At 39.6% G+C, this 22699-nt stretch overlaps 1 protein-coding gene and 1 non-coding gene across 7 annotated transcripts in view; both read left to right on the forward strand.

Annotated features, from left to right (window-relative positions):
- The window catches only part of PLCB4 (phospholipase C beta 4), a 444937-nt gene that overhangs the window by 106045 nt on the left and 316193 nt on the right, over window positions 1-22699 (forward strand). The gene's annotated exons all lie outside the window — the stretch shown is intronic.
- Window positions 18995-19151, forward strand: LOC130030901 (U1 spliceosomal RNA). Its single transcript, XR_008793561.1, has one exon. It is a non-coding gene; the product is annotated as a U1 spliceosomal RNA (small nuclear RNA).

The following is a 22699-nucleotide window of genomic DNA, read 5'->3' on the forward strand; positions in this document are numbered from 1 at the left end:
AAAATTTAGCCAGCCTCTTAAAAATATTTTCTGTGAATATCTAAATGATAAAAATAGCTCAAAAAGTGTTAACCAATTTTTCCATCATGCATGAATTGTTGCAAAAATAAATTTTTTTCTTTTTCATAATTAGCAATAAGAATGTGGGACATTTCAGTGTTTTAGCTTTGATTACCACTTTTTCAGATGGCAGTATTGTCTCATAAATGTTCCATTTATTGCCTTCAAAAGTTAATCAGACATTATGTGAAATTATTTTCTGAAATACACGAGTGGAAATTAATAACTTAGAAAGTTTATTTGTGTACTTGGTAATCATTTTAAAAAGTTTTTCATGTAATTACACATATTCATAGACAAAGCAGTGATGCTGAATTATGAAACTTGCAACTGGTACGGAATAATTGGCTTTAGGTTGTTTTTGAAAACATATTTCATTACATGTGTACTTTATCAGAAATATTTTCGTATCTTTAAAGACATAGGTTATTTTGAAAGAATAACTAAAACATTTTACATTTGTTTAATCCATGACCTGTCAGATAACTCCATGTAAAACAGTACTACGACGACTAAAGGAAAGAAAATGTGATCATTAAGATAACTTCTACGGGAACAGAATGCAACATGCTGTGGCTGCTTTTAAGGGGAAGTAAAGAATTTTGCAGCTGTCTCATTTATCTGAAACAAGAACAGTGGCCCAAGAACTCCTTTGATAGGTTTACATTTTCTATGCATTTTACATTGAGGAACATTTGCGTGCAACAAAATCCGCTCTCCTTGGATACACAAACTATTTCTAGACCCATTGGAGAATAGGAAACTTTCAAGTGCTCAAAGCAGGTCCAGCTGTGTTGTGGATTTATAGATTCTCCAGGGACTGCAGGCTTCATGCAGTTCTCTTACCTGGGTGAGGGCCAGGTCTGAAACATTGCATAGAGGAAGTAGTTATCAGGGGATGGTGCCTCCAGAAGGTGTCCAGGGTTCAGTACTGCTTTCCTGATATCTAGCCTCTAATTCTGAAGTTAAAGTTGCACCTAAGTTTTTGAGATTTGGTTGACAAGGTTGTTGTAGGATCATTCCATTGCTTCTCGTACTTTCTTGTGTATGGAAGTCATCTGCGATTTGCCTAAGTGACAAATTTGCACATAGCTAGTGTGGGATAAAGTCTGAGATTCTGCATTGCTCATAAATTCTCACTACTCATGCTGCCGATGCCGGAACCATCCTCTGAGTAGCAAGAACAGCCACTCAAATCAGATAACTGCCCCAGCTATTATTCTTTTTCACATAATGAATGTTGTCTAGTCAATATGAAGCAGTCAGTTTGCAAAAGCAGTTTATGAAGCAGTTTGCAAAGCCAGTGACAAAGACTCTGATTGAGGTGAATTGACTTGCTGAAGAGATTGCTTCTTCATAGATGCTGAAACTCATGAAGTTTGAGCTGTTGATTGCTCGGGAAGGAGCTTGTGGCATTGTAATGCCTGACAGGCTTCCGTAGCTGTGCTTTTCTGGGACTCATTACTGTTGGCAGCCCTGTACCTTGCCTCTGAGTGCAAGGTTCTGTATTGCCAGGGTCCCAGAGGTCATGTCCGCTCCTTCCATTTACTGTCACTTCTCCCCTTCAGAAGCCTTTTGATGTGTTCCTGGGTTTGCTTTGTGTCCTGCACCTGAGTCTTCTAACAGCATCTTCTGCCCATCCTGACTCGCAGGTGCCCCACTTCAGCGCACTGTGTATATAAATATAGAAACTTTGTCTGTGGGGAGCTACTTCTTTCCTTCCCACTTAAGACGCACATTTTTCTAAGTAATTAACCAGTTTGGGGCAGTTGCTTTTTAAAAACAAAGAGCAGCATTTTCGTTTCTCCTTTTGTTAGATTAAAAAAATTAATATACTTCCAGGGTTTGGGATATCATATGAACTCTTAAAGGGAGTAGGGAATAGTGATGTGGCTATCAGAATCCTTCAGTAATTTTGGATGTTTGCTTTTGAATTTGGGCTACTCTTGGGGCTACTCAGGGCTCATTCCTTGTTTTGTGCTCCGGGATCACTCCTGGCGCTGGTAGGGGACCAGATTGGACTCTGGGGATCAACCCTGGGTTGGCCCCATACAAGGCAAGTGCCCTGCCACCTATAATATCTTTCTGGTCCCTTACTTTAGTAATTCTTTTCCCATTTCTTTTCTTTCTTAGTATTGATCTGGGGAGGGAGGGGGGGGTGGGGGTGTAGGATGGGAGATTTGCACAAATAGTGATCTGAAAGGGTATTTTTTGCCACATATCAGTGATTTACCATCTAGATTTCACCAGTATAATTTATTTTTCACGTTTCTGTCTGTTCTTATTCATTTATCCATTTTTTCACCATCTTATATTTGATACATTCAAAAATAAACCACAGGCATCAGTTTGCATATTCCAAATTGCTTGTTATTGACTAGAGTTCAGTATTCGTTGACAATTTTTCACATAGATTTATGTACAAAAAAGAATATATCCTTAATTGGACCTATGTGAAGATTTGAGATACGGATGTACCTGTGTAAATTACTACCTGGAAATACATAGAACATGTATCAGTATAACCTGAGACAGTTGCCTCCTGCCCATTCTTGATCCTTATATTCTTTAGTAAATCTTACCCCTAAAGTGGGGAGTGTCACAAAAGAGGTGATTGTGACCAGTATACTTTTTCCAGACTATTTTAATCAGTTATATTTCATTATTTCATGCAAGGTAACTTGCTTGGCAGTAGATATTGCAGGTGCAGAGGACGTGACTCAGTGGTGGATCACATGTGATGATGTCATGGGTTCGGTTCAAGCACTACAGAAAAGCTAGATTTCAACACTTTTTGAACTTTTTGACAAACTAATATTTAGTTAGGAGGCACTCAAGATGTTATTTCAGATGCTGGTTTTTATTCTTTGTTGTTCTTATTGTTTTGAAGAACTGGGATGGCGCGCTTTTTTGTCATTCTGAGGTCATACTCTTTGGGTTGTGGAATTACATATATTTGTGAGGGCTCTACTACTTCAGTTGTAATGTTTTCACGTATATAGGTGTGATTTTGAGTTCACACACTCTTATAGTATCAGGGATCCCATACATTGCTGCCGAGACTTTGTTCTTCGTTTGTGGGTGGCACCAAGAATCAAACTCAAGGCCTCATGCTTACAGAGCAAATGCTTTTTGTGACTGGGGTATCACCCCTTTGGTCCCAAGGTGAAAATTTGAACAATGGTAACTTAGACCAGTGTTTTTCAGGTTATACAAACCCATGGACCAGCACAGTTCAGTGGAATGGCACTGGTCCATCTACCTGTAGTTGAAACTTTTTGACTTAAATGATTTTGTTTTTTTTTTCTTGGTTTTGCCTGTGTCTTGGTTAATTCATAGTATTTTGGGAAATGGCTGGCAAGGTCTTGCTAATAAAGATGTAGAGACCTGGAGATTGTGTTCTTTGAGGTCCTCACCTAATTTCACCTAATTTCTCGAGATTCTGAGAGGAAAAAAAATCTTTCAGGCTAGCTGTTTCCCGTGAAGATTTCATTTGAGCTTGTATTTACCTCATGATTTAGCCTGGAAGGTATATTGGTTCTTGCTGCTTCTTCAGGCACAGAAATCTCTGTTCCTGTGATCATCCTAATTCCTGACATTCCATTTTTGTGTGCAGTGGTTCATGGCAGTTTTACCTTCAATTACTTCACAAGGGACAGGGTTGAATGTTTTATTCCCTGATATGGCAACACAGAGCTGAGTGGAGCATCTACGATCCCAATAGCAAAGCCAGCCTCTCAGAATGGCCTGTAATGAGAGAGTAAAAAAAATGTCTCTTTTGCAGCCACTCTAGCTAAAAAGAGATTGGTCTTTGATGTGTTTATTTGTTGTTTGTTTGTTTGCTTTTAATATATAGCAGGAAAGTAACATAGCAGAAAGGTTGTGGAAGCAGTTGAAGCAGTTCATTAAGTTGATGAGGACCTATAAAGTATTCAAATTGAGTTCTTTGAATATGCTATAGCACTGTAGCTCTGTCCTCCCTTTGTTCATCGATTTGCTTGAGTGGGCACCAGTAACATCTCACAACAAATTGTGAGACTTGTTGTTACTGTTTTTGGCATATCGAATATGTCACAGGTAGCTTGTCAGACTTTGCCGTGCAGGTGAGATACTCTCGATAGCTTGCCAGGCTCTCTGAGAGGGGTGGAGGAATCAAACACAGGTTGGCCGCATGAAGGCAAATGCCCTACCAGCTGTGCTATCGCTCCAGCCCTTGAATGTGCTATAAGACTAAATTTTATTTATTTGTTTTCACTAGTTTCTTTCTCCAATGGATTATGAGGCTAGTGTCCAGAAAACCCACACAGATCCTTTTGCTATGTCAAAAAGCTGTTTTTGACACATTTTGCTTTTTCATTGAAAACCAAATTATAAGCAGGGAGATTATTCATAAGCAGTGGTTATTTTCAGTGTGAAAAATTCATGTCCTATAATCCAGAGTTAAAAATACTATGCAGTAGATGCACAGGAGCTTCTTCTTATAGTCCTCAGCTAGAATATCGCCTAACAATTGAAAGTGATTTTTTAAATTTATTTTTTCATATTTTTTATTTTTTATTGAATCACCATTAGATAGAGCACTATAAAATTGTTTGTGATTGTGTTTCAGTCATACAGTGTTTCCACATCCATCCCTCCACCAGTGTAATTTCCCAGCACCAGTGTCCCCAATTACCCTCCTGCCTCTTCAAGCCACCAGTGACCCCAGCCTACCTCTATGGCAGGCCCCTCTTAACTTTCTCTCTCTCTCTCTCTCTCTCTCTCTCTCATTTTAGTCATTATGGTTTGCAATACAGATGCCGAAAAGTTATCTTGTATATCCTTTTACCTGTTTTCAAGACTTAGTTCTTGTCCAGAGTGATCATTTACAACTGATATTGTCATAACGGATCCTCCTTTATCTTAACTACCATTCATCTCCTACACCCTTGACCAGTCCTCCTGGTGATTTTTAAAAGTACATAGTTTAATATATTTTGTTTTCTTGATTGCAAAGAAATGTAAGGAAATATTCTAGCCGTTTTTAAAAACGTTGTCTAATCAGAAGAAACAAAATGAATAAAAAATTAGACAGATATATATTTAAGAAATGAAATCAGAGACAGATGATCAGCAGGAGCAATATTCTGTTAAAACCAATATGTAGACCAGAAAAAAACTTCCTCACCTGCGTGTTTACTCTAGTCTTGTTTTCTCAGATCTAATTTATGGTTTGTTTTTCTCTGCGGTAAGAGAACAGAGTAAGTCTTCACTAGTAAAGACTTGCTAAAATCAGTACTGACAGAATAACTCAAAGAGTCATTTTTTAAAAGAAAAACAACTTGGGTGACAGAGAGAGCTCAAGGGACTCGAGCACATGGATGGCACGTGCAGAACCCCACATGTGTTGTCCTGCTTCTCATGCCTTCCCACACTCCAAACATTGGTTGTGAAGACCAAGTTCCGCTAGATAACACAATAATACCAGTTCTCCATAGTAACACAATAACAGTGAAAAACAAATTTAGGTTATAAATCTAAGCAACTTTTTAAGGAGTAATGATACTGTAACCCTTCTATTTATTGAAATGTTTCATTTAAAAACATAACTGGTATATATGCGTATATATCTGCATATAGGTAAATGCAAATTTAATATCTGACAGCTGAGTTGCCGTTACCGCTTTTGGTGCATGAGGGTGCATGAAGATGGAACTTCACACTTAGAAGGCAGGTGCTTTGAGCACCCAGAGAATCCATATTGACAGAAAGCTGACTATGATTGCCTTTGATCAACAGCTCGAAAGAGTAGACGTGCAAAGGGCTCAGAATACCTCTGGGCCTAATAGAAAGGTTTCAGATTTTTATTTTGGTTTTGGTGGCACTGGTGTGCACATGTACGGAGACACAAAAATAACGTCTCATGGTGGACACACATTATTACATGCAAATAAAAATTCAGTTGTTAGGGGGCTGGAGAGATAGCACAGCGGGTAGGGCGTTTGCCTTGCATGTGGCCAACCCGGGTTTGATTCCCTGCATCCTATGTGGTCCTCCGAGCACCTCCAGGAGTAATTCCTGAGTACATGAGCCAGGAATAATCCCTGTGCATCGCTGGTTATGACCTTAAAAGCAAAATAAGTAAGTAAATAAATAAATAAATAAAATGAATTCAGTTGTTAATCAACAGTTAACTTTTTAAATAAAATCCACTGAATTCTTCACAAAGTTGGAGATGATCTTAGGGATGATCTGATTTTCTCAGGAGAAGCTTATATGGTAAATAGGAAATTTACTTTGGCTTTGTTGACAGCACAGGGGTGCGGGGAGTACAATTATTTTCTTATTGTGGAAGTAAATGGGTGATTTTTAAAGTCATCAGTGTGTTACCACATTAACCCTGTTGTAAGCATCAACATTTGGTAGAGGGGAAGAAGCTGGTAAATGCCAAAAATAGATTAGTGTTTAGTTTGCTACAATTTGAGCTTTGGAAGCCCATGGGATTGCTCTTCGTCTAGGAATTATTTCCTCCTGTTGACAAACCACGGAATCCTGTTTTTGAGGTAAAAAGTAAAGTGACTTTCCAGAGTTTACTGGAACTGAAAATGCTGGAAGAATATAGTTTATTAGACAGAACATCCTGGAGATGGATGATGAAAGAGCAGGTTGGTGTGGAGAATGAGATCACGTAGAATTAGCTCTTCTCCCCTAGTTCCTTTTATTAACCAGTAGTTCTTAAGGTTGCCTGTGCATTAGCATCTTGCAGAAAATCTGTAAAAGTGCACATTTTTTGGGACCCCCACCTCAAGAATTTCTGATCCAGTAGGTATGGGTGGGGGCTGGTATATTACAATTCTAGCAAATTCTCCTACCATGCTAAATGCTGCTGCTCTGGGGACCACATGTTGAGATTGTTGTATATCCTAGTCTTTCAGACCCATCATTTCACATAGTTCTTGAACAGTTTCAGGCACAAATTAAGTAAAAAGAGGTCTAGTTAATTTGTTTCAGAAGCTAACTATCAACGATAATAACAATAATAAAAGCCAAAAGAAAAGAATCATGATTCATGGAAAATATGAACAAATTATTCCTGCTTAAGATAAGTTTGTATATGGACGAGTTTTTCTCAATATCTAGGCTATTAAGTAGCATCTGTATTTCTGGCACTCATTTTATCATTTCCTTTTCTGTAAAAGTGTGTGCAGTATTATATTTTAGTGCTAAATAACAGTGTCATCAGTTTAAAATTGTACATGACTCTCTACTATTAGATAACAAAGACAAAGATAAGAATTGTGAGAGAAGTAGAGAGTGAAAGAAGAGATTATATTAAAAGGTAGAGAAACAAGAAAATAAAATCATAATAGAATAAAAAATTCCCCCAAAGGAGAGGTAACATTAGTGTTTGACAGATTAATAGTTGAGGAATTTAGGAGGAAAGGAAAGGTTTAATGAGAAGGAAGTTAATTCTATTAATTAAAAGAGAACAATATAAAAATAACTTGAAATATGAAATAATGCCAAGTAAAATGGAGAAAAAGCCAAATCAAAACAGCAGTTACTTATTTATTTTTTTTCTTTTTGGGTCACACCTGGCGATGCGCAGGGGTTACTCCTGGCTTTGCACTCAGGAGTTACTCCTGGCGGTGCTCAGGGGACCATATGGGATTCTGGGAATCGAACCCAGGTTGGCCGCATGCAAGGCAAACGCCCTACCTGCTGTGCTATCCCTCCAGCCCCAAAACAGCAGTTATATTTATATTAACACAGCATTGAGAAAACACAATGCAATCATATAAAGAGCGTTGAAAAGGGAGGGAAGGATCTTCAAATTATTGTCTCATATTTGTGGGACAAAAGTTCAACTCTCAAGAAGCAGAAACTAGTTGCTCAGTTGTTCAGTACTGTAAAGGATATACCTGTATAGATCTTATGCAGGAGGCTGATCTGGAAGGCAAGTGAGCAGAAAAATGCCTCTCCAATGATGTTCACATCCTGATCCCTAGAATTTGTGAATATCAGCTTACATGGCCAAAGGGACTTTGCAGATGTGATTAGTTTAAGGAGTGATTTAAGGTCGGGAGATGTATCTGGGTGGGTCTAGTACAAAGATTCAGAGATTCAATAATTACAAATGTTTCTATAAAAATGAAAGGGGAAGACAGTATTTGAGAAGATATGAGAATGGGAACAGAGATCAAGGTGGTGTTGACACAGAAAACCCAGAATGCAGAGCACATTGGGTAGGAATCTGTGGAATCTGAACAAGGAAGGACTTCATTCTCCGTTAGTGGCTTCAGGAAAGAGGAGCTGGTAGCCAGCCTTGCAAGACCTATTTTAGAATTCTGACTTCCACAGACATAAGATAATAGTTTGCATTGTTAGAAGTTCACTAAATTTATGGCAGCACGTTCTAACAGAAAAAGGAAACTTGGTAGGGGGAATATAAGGTTGAATAGAGAGACCTTAAGTTTTTTTTTTTTAGTTTTCATTTAAAAAATTTTTTTTCTTTTAGTAACTTCCTCACGGTGATTCAATAAAATTATAAGAGAGACCTTAAATTTTGTCCGAACTCACAGCTTGTTAAAAGATACACACAAAAATCTTTCCATTTTTTTTTGCATAAAGTTATCAAATGACTATATTGTGAAGACAAAGTATAACCACAACTTTACCTCTCCTTTGTTTTCTGTTTCTAATTGCTCAAATCCAACAATATGGCACAGTTAGACTAAGGACTTAAGAATGGGTAAAACAATGGAATAGACTCTTCTAACGCAATACTCCCCTCCAGACCGTGAACCATCTGGCCTTTAACATGCTCCTGTATTTCTTGTGAGGATACACAAAAAGCAAAGTGTAGTCTACTGTTTGCAACCAAGTCATTCAGAAACTAAACTTAAGGGTAGCTTTTTCTTTCATTCTAAATAATGGATAAGGTCACCAAGAGGATGCATAGATCCGTCTTGATAACCAGCAGGATTAAGTCATTATTTGAGAATAATGCATGCATGAAAAGACCTGGTAATGCGCTAAATGTTAAGACTGTTACTATAACATGACAAGATACATGGTAATAACTTTTTAAAAAGACACAAATAAACCTGATTTTATTCTTAGGACAAGTTGATAGACAAAAGAGGAGATGAAATTAATTAGTCATGTTTGTAGAGACAAGTAAAATCTCTTTATATTCAGTCAACAACTTTGAGTAAAGGATCTATCTTCAAAACACTAAACAAGAGACAGAAAATAAGAAAATAGCTAGAGAAAGACTACAGGTCAAGGTGCTTGTTTTGCAAGTGGCTGTCAACCCTGTTTTGATTCCCAGCACTGCATATTCCCCGAGCATCACCAGGAGTGATCCCTGAATGCAGAACAAGGAGTAAATCCTGATCTCTACCAGGACTGGCCCCCAAAACGTATGCACACATGAAAATGAAGAAGGACATACATATGCACATATGCTAGGGTTCTCACACAGAAAAAATTACAATATCACTAGGAAGACAGGAAGAGAAGGCTAAATGTCTAATTAGTATTTTTATCTCTACGAATAAAGTTGAATATTTATAGTTTAATGGCATGTGTTTAAAAGACAGAAGGAAGGACAGAGATTTAATCTAAGTAGTCAGTAAGCAGATGACAGATTTTTATGTTGAACCTTCAAGAACAGGTATTGTACGTACCCCTTTTCTAAATTGTGCCAATTTAGAGACAGGGTACGATATTCCACTTGATAGAAGTTGTTCTGGTGACTTTGTTCCACTGGTGGAATCTTGAGTTTTTAATTGATGACAACAACATAATCAAATCTACATAATTGACGATTTTTTTTTGGTCATAATATGAACAAAACAACCCTGTCAGTTATGGGAGTAAAAGGTTGATATTTATATACCACTGGGGCTTCAAATTAGGACAAGAGAAAATGGTTACCATTTCCCACAATAGTCTAATTTATGTTATACAATTTTACAAATAAATGTGGATATATATATGCAGATATTTAAATGCAGATATAATCCTGAGATCTTAACAAAATGTGCTGCTTCTGGTGCACAGTTAGGTTTGAGGCCTCAAACTAAAGACGTGGCAGCAATGATGCTGGGTCTATGGCTTTTGACATGCACCTATGTGAGCATCCCAAAGAACTCTGGCAAATGCTTCAACCAGAATGTGCCCAGCTACTGCAGAGAAATACGTACAGCCTCCAGTGAACATCTGCGCAGGCACTGCAGCCAAAGTGTGCAGTCCCCAGTGAGCTTAACGACCAGCTGTACAGGCACTGGAACCAAGTGTGTGTGATCCTCAGGCATCGAGACAACAGTAGCAACGAACAGAAGGAGGCGGGGGGTGGGGTGAGGGTTCACATAGATTGTGTTGCTTTTATGTAGATGGATCATGTTACTTTTTTTGTAATAGATTTTATATGAAAGGATCATGTGTTTGTCTAGTTTTTGCCTTTCAGAATGTTTCTGAGATCCTTCCATATAACTGACTGGTTTTTGTTTTTCCCTAGTATTTGTCATTCTCCTTACTATTTAATTTACTAAAATAACTTTTATTGTTTGGGTGTGTGTGTGTGTGTGTGTGTGTGTCTGTGTCTGTGTGTCTGTGTGTGGAGTGGGGGCCGCTTGGGATTAAACCCAGTGCTTCCTGCAGCTCAGCCACATCTCCAGCCCAAGTGATAAATTTTTAAGAAAAATAGAAACTCTGGCATGAGTAAGTTATGAGTATTTTTCAAAGTTGGGGGGTGGAGGGGAAAAACCCTGTAATAGGGCTTTGGTGTGAGCTCACTTGGCCATAGCCCGAGACCTATGGTTTTGTTCTGTGCAATATATAAGAACCTCTGGGGAAAGCTATGGCATAAGGGACCCAAGAGAAGGGACCCACTGAGCACATGAGAAAGGCCGGAAATGGACTAGAAGAGTGAACTCGCAGTCAGAGACAGACAGGTTTTGAAGAAGGCTCAGATTCGGGAGGAGTCAGTGGAGGCAGAGATGAGACATGATCACAGTGTTATCCTGGCACCAAGCCGAATGCAAAAATCAACCAATTGAAGCCAGTGCAACATGCTTTAAGGAAAGCTGGGATGAAAAAGGGGGACTGGGACAGCATGCGAAAAAACTCGTAAAATACAAACAAACAAACACTAGTTAGTAAGGGCTGAGTAATATAAAGAAATTTGTCTTTCACCCCTCTGAAATCCTGGATGTGTTGAATGGTGTTACTTGCTGTAGAAATAAAATAATTGTTTGGGCAGTTTGTTTTACAGAATTTTATCCTGTCGAGCAGCTGGCTGGTTAAACTGCTGCTGTTCATGTATGTCATATCGCAAGCCAGAGTCCCTGGGGCTGGACTGAGCCAGGGGCAAGGTGCCGTATAAATTTCAGTGACTCATCTCTAGTGTCTAAAATAGCAGCAGGCTAAGGGTCAAAGTGCAGCAAAGAAAGGAAGTCTTGAAATATGTTCTTGAAAGCAAAATCAGAGCTAGTGGCCGCAGTTCTGTTTGTTAGGCTGGGGTGGAGAGAAAGGCATAGCGAGAGATAAGGGGTTAGGAGAAAATGGAACAGAAGTGTGCTATATATATATTGAAAGGCGATCTGTTGTATGTGAATAAATCTTGGCTGTCTGCAGACAGGTCAAAATGGCCATAGGCTGAGGCCTCAGAAATAGCACAGGGATTCAGATACTCGCTTTGTGTGCTCCTGACCCTCGGTCACTTTCTACTGCTCATGTTCTTTTGAGCACTGACATGGGTGATCCCTGAGTACAGAAACAAGAGCAAGCCCTGAGCACTGCTGAGTGTAGCCTAAAGTACTCCCCCCCCCAAAAAAAATCAACAAACGAACCAACATAGAAACCAACATGACTGTAGGCATACCTTTGGACAGATATGGATGTGTTTTTAAATAAGGTCCAAGCAAGGATTCAGACTCTTAAGGGAATAACTGTTCAGGTTTTCATTGATTTTCGTCTGCTCTCCCTTCTTCCTTTTCACTAAAGGAAAGCATTCCTCTCATGGCATTCCTCTCATCTCTTCAGAATCTTAATTTGATACATTGGCCTCTGGTATAAAAAACATTCCAAGTGCTAAACAGATTGAAAGCATATTTGTATGATCAGTTGATAGGTAACTAAAATAGTTTTTATGATGGTTCACTGGGTTCTAAAACTCAAAAGAAGTTCAGAGATTTGTGTGAGATTTTTATACTTATCTACTGTTTTGGCCAAAAGGAATTATCTACTCAGTGCGTAGTGAATGAAAAATTAGAATAAGACTGATGCTAAACCTGTTTTATTTTAGTATTAGGGAATACTGTTACTTATCCTTCGAGTCTTGGGTTAATTTTTTCAAACACTACTGATACTTATTTCAAATCATTTTTTACTTACATTTAATCATTTTTGTCCAGAGCTATAGTTATGTATTTTTTCTGTTGTTTACTACTAAATAGTGCTAGATAATTCAGAATAAATTACTTCATTCTTAGGGACGAAACTTAATGCAAATTAAGTTAAAATTCTAAACCGCATGCATATTTTTGCTATGTGTAGGAATGTAAAATATATCCCCAATTAAAGTAATTAGAATGATAAAAATATAATGATTACGATAAAAATTTTGTAAGGGAGTAGAATTATGAGAATAGAATAATCATGTTAAAGAACTTTTGTACATTTGATTGATTATTCATCATTGCTGTGGACGGAGAGATAGAGCATCAGGTAGTCAACCCAAGTTCAGTGGTGACACCATAGATGATATCAGGAACCCCACCAGGAGTCATTCCTGAGGACAGAACCAGGAGTAAGTCCCGAGGACTGGCATTGTGGCCCCCAAACAGATGAAAATTATTGTTTTTATAATTTCCTTGTTCCTTTCCCTGTTGTTGTGGCCCTTAGGTTATTCAAAGACTGCACACTTGACTGTAACACACAATTGTGGTGTACAGAAATGCCGAATCACTGTGGCAATGCTGCCAAGGGTTACACTTGACATTGTTAGATGGTTGGTACTCCCGAGTCATCTTATGCCTTTCTTCCTGGACAGAATGTGTTCCACCCTTTCCATTCCTGCACCCCAAGCCACATCCCTGGACACAGAATTTACTTATTTTATGTGGAGACTCATGGATAGCAAATCTATAGCTTGTTTATTTAGACTTTTGCCTATCTAAGTGTTGTAGAAGTTGTTTTACTTAAAATGTTAGCTTTGTGACATGCCAGAAATGACATCTTTAACAACTCTCTTGAGTATATGAAGCAAAACATTAAGATTATTATCAGCGTCAAGTGGACTTCCAGTTGTATTGTTTTTCAAGATTCTTCTAGAGGGCTGGAATCCCAGAATTTGGAGGATCACAGTTATACTACAGTCAGGGGAACCACTGAAAAAATTTTGAACTGGGAGATTTACCTGGAAGGTCTGAAAAGGTATTTTGCTGCCCAGTGGAAGATGAATGTAGCGTGACAGAGGCATTGGCAGGGATGAGAAATTAGGAGCAAGTTGGTGGGAAACTAGGAGCATTTGAACAGTGGGTAGAATTTTGTAGTCATTTTTAATGATTTATGTACAATTTTCAATGTTTTTAGCAGCAGGTAATGGGAAACCTTTGATTTAATTTGATTTAAATCAGTGGTTTTCAACTTATTCACACCTGGGGACTGGCACCATTACCGCGTTACAGAGGAGCAGTTGAAAATCACAAGTTGAATTAACAGGAGACTTTATGTCACCTAATAAGAAACTCCCAGGTCAGCAGACTGCAGGATTGGTTCATGACTCCATCACTCTGGACTCCGTGTTCCCCTCATGACAAAAAATGTCTGGCACTGGAGCAGAGGGCTCACCCGAACAAGTGTGGACCAGTCAAGGCCAGTGCCAGTGGCTCGGGAAGACCATGGTTGACTGAAACTAAAGGCTGCTGCCAGAAGCAAATGGGGAAGGACTGTGGGAGACACCAGCCTCAGCTGGAGCAGAGCAGAGAAGCAGGAGCCAGAACATGATGGGGTGAGACTTGGGATTTGATGGATTCCCATTGCCTGGAGAGAGAGTGTACACAGGTGGGATGAATGCAGGGAATCACCCTCAGTTTCTGATCTGTTCCCCCTATCGGTTTGGAGGCCTTTTTCTGAGGTGAAGATCAGAGTGTGGGTGTATGTCAATGGGCAGAATATCATTCTCCATCTTCAGTGGATATCCAGGTCCTAATTTCTAGATTTCTCAATGTTAACTTCAGTGACACAACAGATATTTTAGTTATCATGATTTAATAAGTGGAGATGACTAGATTGTCCTGAGTAATTCGAGAGGGGGGGCAGTCTAATTACAGGAGTCCCTAAATAAAGAAAGAGAGGGGGAGAGGGAGAGAGGGAGAAAGAGAAGGAGAGAGTGGGGGAGAGAGGGAGAAAGAGAGGAAGGAAGAGGGAGAGGGAGGGAGGGACAGAGGGCAGAGGGAGAGAGGGAGAAAGAGCGAGGGAGAGAGGATGATCTGGGATGTTGGGATATATTGTAGGAGATAGCTGACATGTGAGGGGAGTTTGCTGATTCTGAAAATGAGAAAGGGAACCACTAGTCAAGGAATGTAAATGGCCTCTGGGTTCTGGGAAGGCAAAGAAAAAGTTTTCCTCTCTGCCTCTTACCTGCTGCACTTTCCAGAATAGAACACAGCCCTGCAGACACCTGGACTTTACCTTGGTGAAATTTGTATTGATCTTCTGGCCTGTGGCACTTTAAAAATTTACCTTTTGGGTCCAGAAAGATAGTGCAGGGGATAAGTCACTTGCCTTGGCATAAGGCCAACCCCAGTTTGACTCCTGGCACTGCTTATGACCCACTGAGCACCACCAGGAGTGATCCCTGAACACAGACCCGGGGACTAAGCCCTGCGCATAGTCGGGTGAGGACACAAACCAAACTGAAAAAGCAAACAAAATAAAATCAGAGCAAAGAAATTTAATTTTTCTAGAGAAAATCTTGCAGTTTCTTGCAGCTTGAATTGATTGAAACTAAAGGGTTTCAGGGAAATAAGTCTGGGCGAGAAGAAACATACTGGATGATCTTACTCATCTGTGGTCTACAGAAAAACAAAACAAGGTAATAAGCTGAAAGTGTCGATGACAAGCCCTTGATCTTGAATCGCAGAACTGAGATCTGGCACTGGCAGAAGCGAGGAGGGAGGGGTAGGAAAAGCGTGACTAGAAGGGACAGGGACAGTGGGGAAAGGTCTTAGGTCCTTTAGTGGTAGAGAAAGTGCAGTCATTTTGTATATCAGTAGCATTAAAGTTAGCACTATGAGAAGCATAGTACTTAAGCTACAATAAATGTAAATTTTTAAAAATTTTATCTTTAATTTGCCAAACCTGACAGTCGAATATTATCATTTTGTGTAATTTGTACCAAATCTATGAACCAAAGATGCTGTCTGAAAATTTACCTTCCTAGGGCTAGAGCAATAGCACAGTGAGTAGGGCATTTGCCTTGCATGCAGCCGACTGGGTTCGATTTCCAGCATCCCATATGGTCCCCTGAGCACCGCCAGAAGTCATTCCTGAGTGCAGAGCCAGGAGTAACCTCTGTGCATCACCAGGTGTGACCCAAAAACAAAAATTACTTTCCTGTCTTACCAATAATTTTTTTTAATTCTGAAAAAATATTAAAGAAATTGTTTGAAACTTCTAGGTGTGTGTGTGTGTGTGTGTGTGTGTGTGTGTGTGTGTGTGTGTGTTTAATGAAAATAATAGAAAACTAATATGGCAGGTTTGTCCAGGTTTTCTACTGAAGAAGAAGTACAAATGTGAGCCATCTGGGGTTGTAGATACTTGAATCTTTTTGAGAATAGCTTGCTTTAGTAATTGAGAGAAGGTAATTAAGAAGGGGCATTTTGTTTGAAGCTTATTTGTTTTCATTAATCTTCGAGTGAAGGGTTGGAGTCAATGATCTTAGTTCTCTGCAGCTTGAAATTCTGGCATCATTTGCCTTGCAGAAGTAAAGAAAACTCCAAATATGTCGCTACCAACACAGTCTGTTCACCGATGAGGAAAAAAAATCTGGAGAAGCACCTGCAGGAATTGCTGGCAAGTTTAGGAGCACAGCATTCATTAGAAAGTGTGATTATGGACTGTGCTTCCAGGGTCTCTTTTGGGAAAGTAGCATTTCTAAATGTTAATCGGAAATCACTGTCTGTTGCTGAGATCCCTTGTTTTTGCATCAAGGCAAATGTAGTAGCAGGTTCTTCATGGAAGCCAGTGTTGTGAAAATCGTAGGGGCCAAATGCACATCGTGATACAAATCTCCTTGTGTCCTGGCTGCGCCGTGGGTTATCACATAAAATAATCTGTGGTATACTAGAGAGCTCTCTTATTATAAACACCAGGACTCATTGTTCAGAGATTCAAATCTTAACAGGTACAATCAGCTACTGGGTGGAGAAGTTTTTGATTAGAATGCTGGTGCTCCTGTTGGGATTCTTGAAGCGCTCGAGGCCCCCTCCCGTCGATCGTCGATTTGCTCGAGCGGGCCCAGTAACGTCTCCATTGGAGACTTTGTTGTTACTGTGTCTGGCATATCGAATACTCTCGGTAGCTTGCCGGGCTCTTATTAGGCCGTGCTAGTATAGGGTTGCTCTAGGACAGAATATATGCAGTCTGTCCTCTTGCTTCAACTCAGATTAAGTGAGTGATACCAATGGAAAATCCCCTTCTGCGTAGGGGGAGAAACTGCAGTTTCTGTTTCGACACAGATGGGCATGCTGGCTAATTGCCGGAGAGACTGCAGGCACTTCTGCTGTCAGCTCATTCCCTGCCTTAAGACTGACTGCATGCCCATTCTCATTCATTTAAGATCCCAAGTGCAAATTCTGTAGGGGAAAAGGCTATTATTGGGGGGTGTGGAGGGGGGAGCCATAGTACAGTGGCTTGCGCGTTGGCCTAGCACCTGGCCAACCCGGGTTCGATTCCCGGCATCCCATATGGTTCCCTGAGCATCACCAGGAGTTGGTTCTTAAGTGCAGAGTCAGGAGTAAATCCTAAGCTTCACCAGTTTTGACCCCTCCCCCCCAAAAAGGCTGTTATTGTGTCAGTGAGGGAATCTTTTGTAGCGTTATTCCATCTAGATCAGCAGCTCTTGCTCTCTACAATGGATGTTTTCATTCTAACAGAATTCTTTTTTTTTTCTTTCCTTTTCTTTCTTTCCTTTTTATTTTTCATTGAATCACTGTGAGCTAGACTTACAAAGCTTTCATGTTTGAGTTTCAGTCATACAGTGATTGAACACTCATCCCTCCACCAGTGTATGCTTTTCTCCACCACTGTCCCCAGTATCCCTACATCCCCCCCATCCCACCCCTCCCCCTGCCTCTATGGCAGACTGTTTCCATCTTATTCTCTCTCTACTTATAGGCATTATGGTTTGCAGTACAGATACTGAGACACCATCATGTTTAATCCTTTATCTACTTTCAGCACACGTCTCCCATCCCGAGCAATCCCTCCAACCATCATTGACTTTGTGATCCCTTGTATAACCCATCTGCCTTCTCCCTCAGCTCATAAGACAGGCTTCCAACCATGGAGAAATCTTCCTGGCCCTGTCTTTATACTGCCCTTGGGTTCTAAGAGAATTATTGAAGCACTTGAACAGTATTTCAACATGTATCCTTGAGCATGTTATCCAGACATTGGCTTGGGTGAGACTCATGATTATAAAGCCCACTGTGAATGGGGCAGGTAAACTTCAAGGCACACATGTGCCTGAGTCTGTGGCCGGGGAACATCATATAGAAATTATGACCTGCACTAATCTTAATAGCTGATCAAGAGTAAACTATCAGAGATGCCAAAATGGTTACTATTTATCAAAGGCTGCCTGCATTGTTTACTTTTTTGCTTGTTTGCTTACTTTTTAAAAAATTCTTTTTTCTCCCAAGAAGTGCGCAGGGGACCTGGTTGCTGTTCCTGATAAGACCCAGCCAACTGGACAGAGGGTTCAATACTAGAGCTACGTGATGTGGCATTGCTTGGGTCCAAGCCACTTCTTTTCATCAAGACATGCGTCTCTAACCTCTGAGTTTCTGCCCTAGCCTTGTCAAATCTCTTTGACCTTTCCGAACTCTCCCAGAGTTGCTTATGATTTTAGTCTTATCAAGGAAGACTGACACTGATCCATTTATTTTCTGCAGACAGGCTGTCATTGTCAGGGGGCATCAGCCAAAGGAGTCTCAGGATGACAGGCATTGTTTTCACTTGTCATATCAATCACCATTCATGGTCTATCCCAGAATGAGTCTTGATGATACCCAACAATTTGAGAGCTTCCTTGTGGAGTATTTGGTTAAATATTTTTCCTCTGACCCTTCTAGGTGTGGGTGATCATTCCAGGCTGCTCACACAAAACATCTTACACTCAGTGGCTTATAAACAGTAAACATTTATGTTTTTGAGTCTTGGAGACTGGGATGTCCAAGATCAAGTGGCCAGTGGATTTGAGAATATGATGAGAACTTTGTTCCTGGTTTGCAGAGGGCTACATCATCAGTGTGTGCAAGTGGAGGCGGGAAAAATCTCTTTCAAACTGTAAGGACTATTCCCATCATGAGGACCCCACCCTTGTGACCAAATCTAGCACTAAATCTTTATTTTTCGGAGTTCTCGCCATGTAAAATATCATCTTAGTGAGCCAGGCAAAAATGTCAGAATTTGGGAGTAAACCATGTTTAGTCCAGAGCAGTCTCACTAAGACAAAAACTTAATATGTCTATATGAAATGTTCTCTAGAGGTTCTTAGAATAACACTGACATAGTATTTCAAAAGAGTGCCTGTTCATTAACCTTTTCCCCTAAATAAAGGGGATAAAGAGTAATAATAGAAAGAATTTTTTTTTCAGATCTTGGACTTACTTCCTGAAGTGATTTTGAGCAAGGAAAGATGGAATAAGAAATTAATTTGATACTCACCTGGCAGGGAAGAACCATGATCATGAAGGGGGTTTTCCCAGGGCAAGGCTTATCCATTGCACTCCAGATGTGCTGATCCCCACGATTTCCCCAAATGTGGGAAACATAACTGCACAATTAATGGGGGACTGCATTTGTGTTCTCTTCTGGGGGAGGGGGGGATAAATTTATTTGGAAAAACTGTTAATCTTTGTTTTGTTTTCTTCCTCTGACAGCAGTTCACTCCAGGCAGGTTTTGACAAAACACATTTTGTGGAAATGAATGAAGTAGTGGCTTGAGAAACTAGCAATTCCAAGTTTGAGAATTGATTATTTAATAGTCAGCTTTGGGCTCCAGGTTCAGTGTTGCTTCGCCCCACTTCCTAGAAATAAAGGGTTTGGAGTTTCTATTATTATTTACATCAAAAGGAGAAGGCCGTTTGGAAAGGAAAAGTGATGTAAGTCACTTGCATCTGAAACTCTTAGAGTTAAGGGAACTCTTCAATGATGACTAGTCTGGAAAGGACCCGTTAAGCCAGCCAGTAGTACGAAAGGAAATTTACTCTCTTTGAGCTCTAAAAGAGAAGGCTAGTGGGAATTTGTCTATTTGTCCATGAACCTCACCCAAGACTGCCTCTGTGTCCCTGGGTTATGACAGAAGAAGTGTTTGTGATTCACTTGGGCTTTTCATGGGCCTAACAGATAGTGACTGGAAGTGCTTGACTGAGAGGCATGGAGTTGGCCTGCCGCATCAGGGCAGTAAGCCCTCATTAGAGTGACCACCTGTCCCCTCCACCACCCCCAAGTAGGCAATCTTAGCCATGAGACAGCTTTCAAACAGTTCAGTTGGTCACATAGGGCGGACATACCCTGGCCCTCTGCTGTGAGTGGTAAGCTCTTGAGGGGGTGCTGTACTCAGTTGTCTCCTGAACCCTGTCTCTGTTTTGAGGCAACATCAGGCTGGAGGTCCATGTGAAGTAAAAAGAACAACCACTTCATTTTCATGACATCCAAAATTGCTTATTTAAATTCCTGTTTGCCAGGAGGAATATGTTTGATTGAACCAAAGGTTTTGTTCAGTAAGAAATTCAGGATAACATACCTTTAGGACCAACAGGCTAAATTGTTCTGCCTCCCCCGCCCCGCAAAAAAAACAAAATGGAAGACTGTATGTGTCTGTGATTTTTCTGTGTGATCAGGGTGCAAAACTTGCCCTGTTCTTGGAGGGTGCTTTTCACATAAGTACAAATGGTTGCCCAAAGTTTTTGTAGTGCCTGACCTAAGTGTTCTGTACAGCCGAGTCTAAGTGAATTCACCCAATTCACACATACTCTGTGCTGTTGCGTATTTCCTAACCAGGTGGTCTCCAGGCATGTCAGAGTGACTCCAGATGGAATCATTGAGCCCATTTTGACAACACAGCAGCATGAACTATTTTTCTCCTTCTTCCTACCTTACTTTACAGTTTGGTTAAGTAATGAGTGGGTTAGTGGCTCCTCCAGAACATATTAGTGGAAGCAACCTTTGAAACAAGAACGAACAGGTGACATATACTGTGATCCCTCAGGGGAGATATAAATCCTTTCTCCCACAGCCATTGAAATAAAAAAGAAAAACTTTGCTGAATTTTTGACATGAAGTTTTAGGGCACTAGGAAAATGGACTATCAAGACAGCCATTTATATAGACAGTAATGCTGGACTAATCTAATTGGTCATTACTTAAAAATTCTCTGGCAGTTGCAATTAGAGACTGATGAGTAATATTTGAAGTGTTTCTTAGGAGTTTGAGATATTTGATACACAGGTATATAAAGTTATATGAAAATTGAGTTCAGTTCGGAAAAATGGAATTTCACTTTCCTGTTCATGTATATTACTGAGAAACATGAGCTTGACTTCAAATTGGACATTTTGATTTATGTCTTGCAAATCTTAGGCTGAACCACAGGAATTTGATGTTTTTGTTAGATAAAATGATTGAATGTTGATAACAATGCTTCATATTAATAACTTATATCTTTGCTCTTAATTTCTTGATATAAATTCTCTGCAAGCCTCTTAATCTGTAGTAAATACATTCATAAACTGAAAATCTGCTTCAATATGAACCATCCTTCCTGCTCTTTTTTGCTGGTTCATATTTTTTCTGAGTTTCCTTTAAAAGATGTTAAGGGCTTAGAGCTATAGTATAGTGGGTAGAGAATTTCCCTTGCAAGTGGGTGACCCAGGTTCAAACCCTGGCATCCTACATTGTTCCCCGAGCACTGTCACGAGTAGTAACTGAGTGAAAAACCAGGAGTAACCTTTGAGCCGTGCCGGATGACCCCCTAAAGATAAACTAAAAAAAAATAGGTTAAGTTAATGTTAAAAATCTAAAGCAACTGGAATGTACTAGGGGATAGGAACTTTCAGAGAGAGAATGAAGATAAAGATGGAGGACTTTCTGTTTCATGGACTGGGTCAAACTCCCAGCATCTTTTGCAATAATTTTGGGGACAGTCCTTCATTAAAGATGATCAAGCATTATTGTGATAAAAATAAAAATATGGAAAAATGGTCAGCATTCCTTACTTTTTCCAGCGTGTTTTTATTTTAATTTGTATTTTTTTTTGTTTTTCATCATATCCATTGCTTTATTTGGTTCAGAATGAGATCAAGAGAGATCAAAATTGTGCGTGTGTGTAAATTTTTTTCACCTTAGAAAACCTTCGAAAGCACTTCTGTTAAAGTTCTAGGTGAAATAAACCCAGACGGTGAATGCCATGTGGTGATGTCACCGAATGCACTAGATTTGGGAAGCCATCCATAATTTCTTTAGTTATGAATAAAATTATTCAGAGTGGCAATGTTTCTATGACCTTGGTTTTATGCTGTGTTTTAAAAATACTAATTAGCATCAAAAGAAATCATTCCAGGGTCATCATCCAGCATCTTGCCTCAAAACAAATTTTTATAAGGAGGAAAGAACATTTTTATTAGGAGGAAAGAACATTTTTCTTCGAACTTTTTCAGAAAGCATTACTACTGTGGACTGATTTATGGGCTATCAGGTACTTTTATGTATTATTCTGTACTTATAACGCATACCTCTAGCCCTGGTTTTATTAGAAAGATCAGTATTGTGACAGTTATACTTGCTAATTTATGTATTGCTTGCCCTACTTGTAAACTGCTCTCTTTTCTGTTGAAACAAAATCACATATAGGTGAAACTTGCTGACCTTGAATGCTTTGCTTCTTTGTGGTCAGTCTTCCTGGAAAGAAATTCCTAATAAATAGAAGCTGCTAAGTTAAAATGCAATGCTTGACTGAAAGAACCTTTTCTAGACAATTTTGAGGTGAGATTTTAGCAAATGCAGATATTTATCCAGTCTTGTTCTTAGAATTATTCTTCACTCCTTTCCTTTTCTTGCACCAACATGGTATGTTGGTAAATCCTGTTTGTTGTACTATCAGAATATACCCACACAGAACATACTACCCTTCTTAAAAACTCATATTAAAAAAAGTTGCATTCAGTGTGGTCACCAGAGACTGAGCCACAAACTCCTTTTCCTGGATTATTGCTCAGTTTTCTACCAATCTTGTAGGTATAACTACATATGGTACGTATGACTACATATACATATATATTCACATATAGATGAGTGTATATATGTGTGTATATGTGTGTGTATATGCACACACTATGGATTTGTGCTGAGCTAATATTCACAA

The sequence above is a fragment of the Sorex fumeus genome, unplaced genomic scaffold (genome assembly GCF_029834395.1).
Source record: "Sorex fumeus unplaced genomic scaffold, SorFum_2.1 ptg000044l, whole genome shotgun sequence".
NCBI lineage: Eukaryota > Metazoa > Chordata > Mammalia > Eulipotyphla > Soricidae > Sorex > Sorex fumeus.